Source organism: Pan troglodytes, chromosome 10, assembly GCF_028858775.2.
Source record: "Pan troglodytes isolate AG18354 chromosome 10, NHGRI_mPanTro3-v2.0_pri, whole genome shotgun sequence".
NCBI classification, from domain to species: domain Eukaryota; kingdom Metazoa; phylum Chordata; class Mammalia; order Primates; family Hominidae; genus Pan; species Pan troglodytes.
In genome coordinates, this window is record NC_072408.2 from 7,849,305 (window position 1) to 7,860,081 (window position 10,777).

The 10,777-nt window shown below is 41.5% G+C and overlaps 1 long non-coding RNA gene across 1 annotated transcript; it reads left to right on the forward strand.

Moving 5' to 3' along the window:
• The first annotated feature begins 865 nt into the window (after positions 1-865).
• Positions 866-9,214, forward strand: LOC134807540 (uncharacterized). The gene is made up of 3 exons (XR_010148219.1): positions 866-1,004; positions 7,639-7,732; positions 8,819-9,214. It is a non-coding gene; the product is annotated as an uncharacterized LOC134807540 (long non-coding RNA).
• The last annotated feature ends 1,563 nt before the right edge of the window (positions 9,215-10,777 follow it).

Here is a 10,777-nt window from a genome sequence, read left to right on the forward strand (position 1 = left end):
TAATTTTTTGTATTTTTAGTAGAGATGGGGTTTCACCATGGTCTCGATCTCCTGACCTCGTGATCCGCCCTCCTCGGCCTCCCAAAGTGCTGGGATTACAAGTGTGAGCCACCGCGCCCGGCCAGTGTAAACTTTTTGATGGGCAGGTTGACAACATGTGAAAAACGTTTGTCCAAAGCCTTTGACACAGCAATTTTATTTTGAGGTAGTTATTCCAAGAGAATACTTAGAAATGCCCAAAGCTTTGTGTACAATGGCAATGTAGATGATATAGGTATTAGTCTATTCTCACATTGCTATAAATAAATATTTGAGGTTGGATACTTTGTAAAGAAAAGAGGTTTAATTGGATCATGGTTCTACAGTCTGTACAGGAAGTATAGTGGCATCTGCTTCTGGGGAGGCCTCAGAAAACTTATAATCATGGTGGAATGCGAATTCAAAGCAGGCCTGTCTTACATGGTGGGAGCAGAAGGAAGAGAGAGAGTTGGGGGGAGGTGCCACACGCTTTTAAACAGCCAGACCTCGTGAGAACTCAATCACCAGAACAGCACCAAAGGGGTAAATCCGTCTCCCATTATCCAGTCACCTCCCACCAGGCCCCGCCTCCAACAATGGGGATTACAATTCAATATGAGATTTGGGTGGGGACACAAATCAATTCGATTTGAGATTTGGGCAGGGACACAAATCCAAACCATATCAACATGTACGTTTTGTGTGTTTGTTGGGTCAATCCGTGTAGTAGTCTCTTGACCTTAGTATTTGCTATAAGACACAGACATGAGATGCCCCTCCTATAGAATGATCCAAGCTGGAGATATGGAAGGAGTTCTGTCATTGGCCTCTGGCATTCTGGCTATATGGTTGGGATTCTAGAACTATCAGTAGCCATGTCTTCACTAGAATGTGGTCAACATACAGAAGTAGAGAGCAGCTGGAGAGATGGAGAAAGAGAAAGCATACTGGTGTAATTTGAGATGAACTATCCTGTTAACCTTAAGGCCAGTGTATTTTCTTCCTTGCTATGGTTGGATTACATGAGCCAATTAATTCTACCTCTTTTGCTAAACATAGCATGAATGTAGATGTCTACTTCTTATTAAGATGGAATAACAGTAATCAAATTTACCTTCCCTTCAGAAATTACTAAACACTTAGACAAATTTTTTTTTTTTTTTTTTTTGAGATGCAGTTTCGCTCTGTCGCCCAGGCTGGAGTGCAGTGGCGCGATCTCGGCTCAGTGCAACCTCCGCCTTCTGGGTTCATGCCATTCTCCTGCCTCAGCCTCCCAACTAGCTGGGACTACAGGCGCCTGCCACCACGCCTGGCTAATTTTTTTGTATTTTTTTTAGTAGAGATGGGATCTCACCGTGTTAGCCACGATGGACAAAATATTTTTTAAAAAGTAACTGTTTTCAACAAGTGGGACATTGGGCCACGAGGAACAATAATTTATGAGAGATGGGAAACAAAGGAGGTAAGCCCTCTGATTGCCCAGCTTACTGCTTGGAGAGAGTTTCCAGGTGGTGGCACAGAAAGGTGGAACCTCGGCAGAGCCTGGGAGAGCCTGAGGTGAGGAGATGGAGCTGAGAGTTCAGGGCAACCAAGACAGCTAGAGTGGACGGGGCAGAATACCAGATAGGAGAGAACTGTACACAGAGAGAAAAAAGACTCAGCAACAGCAAATCCACAGATCTTCAGAGGGCCCCCTGTGAGTATACAGCAGAGTACTCGGCAGGACATGAATGTGAGGATACTGCCCCAGGCTGGGGACAGAACCACCTGAAAGTATGGAGGCCCCAGTAGATAGGACTCACGTGGGGCCAGAAGTAGTGCCTGTTCCCACCAGGCATATTGGAAATCAATAATTCACAGGGCATGGGTTAAAGTATTCAGGAGGTCTTGCCTCAGTTCTGGACCAAGATTGTCCCTAGCCCAAAGGCTGCTCTGGTTCTGCCTAACAAATCTTAAAAGTAAGACCTTAAAGGATTAAACTGTTTCCAAATAACTGTGTCCCAGAATTAGCTCAAGAATATTTGTGGGACTATAAAAATATCCAGCCCCTAACAAGGTACATTCACTATGAATAATATTAAATAAAAATTACTGAGTGTACCCATAATGAGGAATGTAATTAATCAATCAAACTGACCTGGAACCTATGCAGATATTAGAATTAGCAGTCAAGAACATTAAAATAGTTATTATAACTCTATTCTATATGTTCAAAGAGCTAGGTTGGGTGTGGTGGCTCATGCCTGTAATCCCAGCACTTTGGGAGGCTGAGGCGGGTGGATCACCTGAGGTCGGGAGTTTGAGACCAGCCTGACCAACATGGAGAAACCCTGTCTCTACTAAAAATACAAAATTAGCCAGGCATGGTGGTGCATGCCTGTAATCCCAGCTACTTGGGAGGCTGAGGCAGAAGAATCGCTTGAACCCGGGAAGCAGAGGTTGCAGTGAGCCGAGATCGCGCCATTGCACTCCAGCCTGGGCAACAAGAGTGAAACTCCGTCTCAAAAAAAATAAATAAATAAAGCTAGAGGAAAGATTAAATATATTAAGTAGAGACATGGAAGATATTAACCAAATTTAACTTTTAGAAATGAAAACTACGGGGGGAGGGGGTAGGGATAGCATTAGGAGATATACCTAATGTAGATGACAAGTTAATGGGTGCAGCACGCCAACATGGCACACGTATACATATGCAACAAACCTGCACGTTGTGCACATGTACCCTAAAACTTAAAGTATAATAAAATATATATATATAAATTAAAAAAATAAAAAAAGAAATGAGAACTACAATGTCTGAGATGATGACTCTACTGGATGGGATAAATGACAGATTATCCATAATGTTTTAAAATTTATCCATGTTTTAGTATGTATCAGTACTTCATTCTTTTTTATGCCTGAAAAATATTCGATTGTATGGATACGCCACATTTTGTTTATCTATAATTGATGGACATTTGGGTTGGCTGTTATGACTAATACTGCTATGAACATTCATGTACAAGTTATTGTGTGGATATATGTTTTTATTTTTTGTGAGTATGTACCTTGGAGTGGAATTACTGGAACAAGCTAGAATTGTCAAATCGTATGGCAACTTTGTGTTGAACCTTTTTGTTGTTTGAGACAGGGTCTTGTTCTATTGTGCAGGCTGGAGTACAGCGGTGCAATGATGGCTCACTGAAGCTTTGACCTCCTGGGCTCAAGCCATCTTCCCACCCCAGCCTCCAAGTAGCTGGGACTACAGGTGTGCGGCACCACAACCGGCTAATTTTTAATTTTTGTTTTTTAGATATGGGGTCTCACTAGGATGGTCTTGAACTCCTGGGCTCAAGGGATCTTCCTGCCACACCCTCCCAAAGTGCTGAGATTACAGGCATAAGTAACTGCCCCCAACTTGTGTTGAAGCTTTTGAGGAAGTGCCAGACTGTTTTCCAAGTCAGTGGAACATATATCACCTTATATTCCCACCAACAGTAAATAAGGATTTCAATTTCTCCACATCCTCACCAATACTTATTACTATCTTTTTTCTTTCTTTTTTTTTTTTTTTTTGAGATGAAATCTTGCTCTGTTGCCTAGGCTGGAGTGCAATGGCGCAATCTCGGCTCACTGCAACCTCCGCCTACCAGTTCAAGCGATTCTCCTGCCTCAGCCTCCCGAGTAGCTTCCACCACGCTTGGCTAATTTTTGTATTTTCAGTAGAGACGGGGTTTCACCATGTTGACCAGGCTGGTCTCAAACTCCTGACCTCAGGTGATCCATCCACCTCAGCCTCCCAAAGTGCTGGGATTACAGGCATGAGCCACTGTGCCCGGCCTATCTTTCTTTTTGATTATAGTCATCCTAGTGGATGTGATCAGTACATCATTATGGTTTTGACTATCATCAATCAAGTAGCATCTTTTCATGTGTTAATTGAATATTTGTGTGTATATATGTGTGTATATATATATAGTGTGTGTGTGCATGTGTGTGTGTATAGGTTTTTTTAGAGACAGAGTCTCACTCTGTCACCCAGGTTGAAGTGCAGTGGCGCAATCAACCTTGAACTCCTGGGCTCAAGCAATCCTCCCACCTCAGCCTCTCGAGTAGCAGCCTAATAGTGACAAAGATTTACTCCTGTTTTCTTCTAAGTATTTTATAGTTGGACCTCTTACAATTAGGTCTATAGACCATTCCGAGTTAACTTTTGTGTATGGTGTGAGGTAGGTGTTCAGTTTCATTCTTTTGCCTGTGGCTATCTAATTGTCTCAGCACCATTTGTTGAAAAGACTATTCTTTCTCCCATTTAATTGGATTCTTTCTTGTCACCCTTCTTGAATTTTTTTTTTTTTGAGATGGAGTCTTGCGCTGTCGCCCAGGCTGGAGTGCAGTGGCGCGATCTCAGCTCACTGCAAGCTACGCCTCCTGGGTTCACACCAGTCTCCTGCCTCAGCCTCCAGAGTAGCTGGGACTACAGACGCCTGCCACCACGCTCGGCTAATTTTTTTGTGTTTTTAGTAGAGATGGGGTTTCACTGTGTTAGCAAGGATGGTCTCGATCTCCTGACCTCGTGATCCATCTGCCTTGGCCTCCCAAAGTGCTGGGATTACAAGCATAAGCCACCACGCCCGGCCAACCTTCTTGAAAATTAATTTGTCATAAATGTGAGGAATTATTTCTGAATGCTCAATTCTATTTCATTGATCTCTACATTTATTCTATCCTAATGCCACACTGTCTTGATTACTGTAGTTTTGTAGAATGTTTTGAAATCAAGAAGTGTGCTTTAACTTTGTTCTTCTTTTTTGCAATTGTGTTGATGATTCTCTTGAAATTTTACACAAATTTTAGTATTAGCTTGTCAATTTTTGCAAAGAAGCCAAGTGGAATTTTAATAGGGATCACACTGAATCTGTAGTTTAATTCAGAAGTACTTCCATCTTAACAATATTAAGTCTTCTAAACAGAACATGAGATGTCTTTTTATTAATACTTATTTAGGCATTTAACTTCTTTTCACAATGTTTTGTAATTTTTTTTAAGACTAGTCTAGTCCAGTAGTGAGAAGGGGAAAGAATAGACTAGGGAGTTTACAAGATCTGTCAAGTTTTGTAATTTTTAGAGTATAAGTTTTGAGAATAAGTTTAGAGTACAAGTTTTGTACTTCTTTTGTTAAACTTATTTCTAAGTGTTTTATTCCTTTTTATGCTTTTGTAAGTGGAATTACAGGGGCCAGGCACGGTGGCTCATGCCTGTAACCCCAGAACTTTGGGAGGCTGAGGCAGGTGTATCACTTGAGGCCAGGAGTTTGAGACCAGCCTGGCCAATATGGTGAAACCCTATCTCTACTAAAAATACAAAAATTAGCTGGATGTGGTGACGCATTCCTGAGTCCCAGCTACTAGGGAGGTCGAGGCTTGAGAATTACTGGAACCTGGGAGGTGGGGGTTGCAGTGAGCCAAGATCACGCCACTGCACTCCAGAGAGAGAGACTCTGTCTCAAAGAAATAAGTAAATAAATAAACAAATAAATGGAACTACAATACAGTAAATGTCAGGATCTTGAGCAAATAACTCTGTTTCCTTAAGCCACAGTTTCCTTACCTATTTTTGAAAAGTGGTTGTGGGCCCCAGATAGGACTGGGTTGAACTCTGAGTGCTTTTCAAGCTTCTTCTAAGACCCTGTTTTATGATTCCGTTTAAGTCACTATTTTTCTCCAGGAAGGTACTGTTTTATATGCTCCATTCAATGTAACTGAAAAGATACAAGGTAGATAAAAAACACTTTTTGTTCTTATTTTGGGATGATGGGAAGGGGTGCCAAGGAATCTGTCTAACAAAGACAAGGATTAGGAAATGACAGACTCCTGGAGTTGAAAGTGTCCTTCAGGCCATTCATTCCGGCCTAAGGTCCAATGTGGAAATTGCCCTTGGTATCGCTGACTGATGATCCGGCTCCTTCCTGCTTGAACATTTTCTATAGCAAGGAGTTCACTGGCTCACACAACAGTCGATTCCAGTTTAGGGAAGCTTTAATCATTAGCAAATTGTTGCTTATATTAAAGCTGAAATCTGCCTCCTTGTAACTTCCACCCTTCTGCCTGTTGGAACCATACAGAATAAATCTCATCCATTTTACACACCCAAGTCCTTCGGATATTTGAAGAATGTCATCTTGTCCCCAACGCAAATTATCTTATCCACGCTATGTTTCCCAGGTTTCTTCAACAACTTTCACAGGACGTGATTTCCAAACCTTTTGCCATCCCAGGCTCCAATATTTGGCACTTGTTTTGTCAATTTCTTCTTTAAAAATAGTAGTCAGACTGAGTGCAGTGGCTCATACCTATAATCCCAGCATTTTTGGAAGCCAAGGTGGGAGGATTTCTTGAGCCCAGGAATTCTGGCCTGAACAACATGGCGAGACTCTGTCTCTACAAAAAATTAAAAAATTAGCTGGGTGTGGTGGTGTGTGCCTGTAGTCTCAGCTACTTGGGAGGCTGAAGTGGGAGGATCACTTCAGATCACTTCAGCCTGGGAGTTTGAGGCCGCAGTGAGCCGTGATCACACCACTGTGACAGAGCGAGACCCTGTTTCCAAAAAAAAACTTTTTAAAGTAGTGGTCAGGGCTGGGCACAGTGGTTCACACCTGTAATTCCAGTACTTTGGGAGGCTGAGGCAGAAGGATCACTTGACCCCAGGAGTTCAAGACCAGCCTGGACAACATAGTGAGATCCCATCTCTAAAATTAAAAAAATATATAGTGGCCAGAACTGAGCATCATACTATCTATTAATGGTTCTTAAGCTTTTTTTTTTTTTTTTTGAGGAGGTGGGGGTCAAACACACCTTTGGGAGTCAGGTGAAAACTATGTACCCTTCCTATAAAAGAATATAGACACAAAATTCTTTATTTGCTGAGGAATGGTGTTAATATTAATCAACAAACCAACCAAGGCTGTGTCTCGGAAAATTTAGTTGGTGTTTCTTTTAGTGTTTACTGAGTCATTACGATGTTGAATATTACAGATCAAGGACAAAATTTGGCATGTGCCTCCCTCTGTACAGCTGTGCTCTTGATATCTTCCAGCTCACATTTCTCCATTGTGCCCATGAAAATTTCCTAATAGACTTCGTAATAAGCCTTGATAAAAATAAAAGGACACCATGTCTTATAGCATTTCCTTGATTCAGCACGTTAGTGTTCTTATCAGAAAAGGAAATGGGCATTATAACAAGGAGTTAGTTTTAGAGTTGATGCCATATTTATCATTTTATGCAACAGTCGTGCTTCTGAGATTTGTGCAAATAATATATTAGTAATAACCAACATATATAGAACTTACTAATAGGCGCTGTTCTAAAGGATTTACACCCACTTGCTAATTTAATCTGACAACTGATGCAGCGGGTGCTACTATTATCCACGTTTTATAGATGAGGGAAAAGGCAGAGGGAGATTTAGGAGCTCGGACAAGTTAAGTAGCTACTAAGTGACAGAGCCAGGGTTTGAACCCAGGGTTTGTCTGGAGAATTCATGTGCAAATACAGCCTGGTAATTTTAACATCTCAGACTTAGAGGAACACTGAACTTTTAATAATTATCTGCAAATTTGGTTTCCTCCCTCAGGATGTCTATCTTGGTTCCACGCTGTTTACCTGTCAAAGAGAATGAATAGAGCATCCTTAGCGCTTGCTATTTGCCCAGAAAAATATGTTTTCAGGTAGGCAAGTTTCTTTCTAACCAGTAAATATGAGAGGGGGAAAATCCTAAGATTCACTAAGATTCAGTGTCTTGGGTTTAGATGGAGGTTATATTTGGACATACAATTACCTGCTAGTAAAGTTAGTCACTGTGTAGGTGACTCTACGGCCGAACTCATCCCCTTTCTGTGTCTCAGTTTCCCCATATATTTTATTCCAGTTTGCACCCTTCCTCAAAGGGACTGTGGGAGAAAGAGGATAAGTGTATGAGTTTGAGAAAAAGATAGAAAAATACAAGGTGCCATTAGAAGTTATCTGTCCTCAACAATAAGCCATACAGACCAATAAACAGGCCAGGCATGGTGTCATGCACCTGTAGTCCTAGCTACTGGGGAGGCTGAGGTGGGAGGATCATTTGAGCCCAGGAGTTAAAGGCTGCAGTGAGCCGAGATCATGCCACTGCACTCCAGCCTGGGCGACAGGGTGAGACCCTGCCCGCCCCTGCCAAAAAGAAAAGAAAAGAAAAGAAAAGAAAAGAAAAAAATTTTAAAAGACCAATAAACACCGTTTTGGAATTAAAACTACTGTAAAATAACGAACTTGAGTGGGCCATTGCATCACCTTTTAAAAATACAGACATGCAAGCCCAGCTAGAAAACGAATCCTAAATTTAACATGAGGATTAGGCCTGCCGTCCTCATTTAAATTAAGAGTCACATAAATTGCCGGCTATAACTTCAGGGACTATTGTTAATGAGGGATTTTAACTGTGAAGTGGACTGTTGTCAGGATCAGGAAGCAGGTCAGACTTTATTTGACACAACATTGCGTGTCCCTTGTGCCTCTATTTTTACCTAAAAAAATATAAAAACTGACTGGGAAGGCCCTTTAAAACCCCAGTTAATATCATATAAATACTAAAAGCTTATAGTGTGTTAGAAGCTGACAAGCTATCATAATATCTAAATGGATCTGTTGACCTTTAAAATGGAGCTTGGCTCTCATGTCCATTTGTCACAATTTCCTACTTATTTCCTTCCCCACCTTTTCCCCATTGTCAACTCTTGTTATTCTCAGTGGTCATGGAAAAAAAAAATTACTTTCAGGTCCTTAATGTGATCAAAAACAACACAGACTGGCAGGTCATCCCTCCTCCTTACTGGACTATTTCTAACTGGGCTCATTACAGAGCCTCTAAACAGTGAGAGTGAAAAGCCTCGAACACGAAGCTCGTTAAGGAATTCATCTTGGTCTTCCCCTCACTCCTCACCACAATGCTCTAGTGATTATATTCAGTCCAATTATGTATGTTCTACATGTAATTAAAATGTACAAGATGATCAGATTGCATAAGCTTTGAAATGGTCTTCTTATAAAACAGAGTATCATTAATATTAGAGTGAGGAGAGAAACCGAATTTTGCAAAGAAGGAATGAATGTGAGATTGAGCTAGAGGAGATTGGATGAATGGGTTAGTCAAGCTGGGATGGAGAAGTAATGAATACGAAGCTCTATATCTTATATTTAGTATTTAAATAATAATAGTAATAATTTTTAAAAACCTTTCTTTCTTCTTCTTTTGTTTTGAGACAGAGTCTAGCTCTGTTGCCCAGGCTGGACCACAGTAGCACAATCTCTACTCACTGCTACCTCTGCCTCCCGGGTTCAGGGTTCAAGCGACTCTCCTCCCTCCGTTACTGAGTAACTGACTACAGGCGCGCGCAACCACATCGGCTGATTTTTGTATTTTCAATAGAGAAGTGGTGTCACCGTGTTGGCCAGGCTGGTCTCGAATTCCTGGCCTCAAATGATCCACCCACCTCAGCCTCCCAGAGTTCTGGGATTACAGGCATGAGCCACCACACCTGGCCATAATTTTAAAAAACTTTTCTTAAAGGAGGTCTGTTGCTGTGCCAGGGGAAACTCCTGTGTCCTCAGGAGGTCTGAGGACAGGGGAAGGAGGTCTCTGTGATAGAGGATCAGTTCATATTTCTGCGCTATCTCCATCCATACTGCATATAACTTCCACTTACCCACCTGGGGATAAAGACAGATCTTCAAAATGCAACATATTTATAAGAGTGAAATATTAGTAACAACTTAAAAGTCCCCAAGTGGGGTAGTGTTTAAGTAAGTTTTGAGGCTGGGCACAGTGGCTCATGCCTATAATCCCAACACTTTGGGAGGCCAAGGCAGGAGGGTCACTTGAGTCCAGGAGTTCAAGACCAGCCTGGGCAATATGTGAGACCCTGTCTCTAAGGAAAAAAAAAAAAAAATTAGGTGTGCTGGTGCATGCCTATAGTCCCAGCTACTCGGGAGGCTAAGGTGGGAGGACCCCATGAGCCTGGGAGGTCAAGGCTGCAGTGAACCATGATTGCACCACTGCACTCCAGCCTGGGTGATAGAGCGAGACTCTGTCTCAGAAAAAAATAAAATATGTTTTGGTTCAGCCATATGATGGAAGACAATGCTACAACTTAAAATATTATAATTAAAAACTTAGCGAAATGAAAGTATATTGTTAGATAAAAATTATAAGACAATAATATACAGCAAAAAAAGAAGAAACATATACCCATACATAAAAGCATAGAAAAATATTGCAAAGAAATATATTAAATGTTAATGAGGTTATCTCTCTGTGGTAGAAAAATATTGCAAAGAAATATATTAAATGTTAATGAGGTTATCTCTCTGTGGTAGGAATTATGAGTAGCTTTTCCTTTTTTTGGCTTCTTTTTTTTTTTTTTTTTTTTTTTCTTGAGATGGAGTCTCACTCTGTGGCCAGGCTGGAGTGCAGTGGCACGATCTTGGCTCACGGCAACCTCCACCTCCCAGGTTCAATTGATTCTCCTGCCTCAGCCTCCTGAGTAGCTAGGACTACAGGCACGTGCCACCACACCCGGCTAATTTTTGCATTTTTAGTAGAGATGGGGTTTCACCATGTTGGCCAGGATGGTCTCAATCTCTTGACCTCGTGATCTGCCCATCTCTGCCTCCCAAAGTGCTGGGATTACAGGTGTCAACCACTGCGCCCCTCCTTATTCTTATTTTTTAAGTTTTCT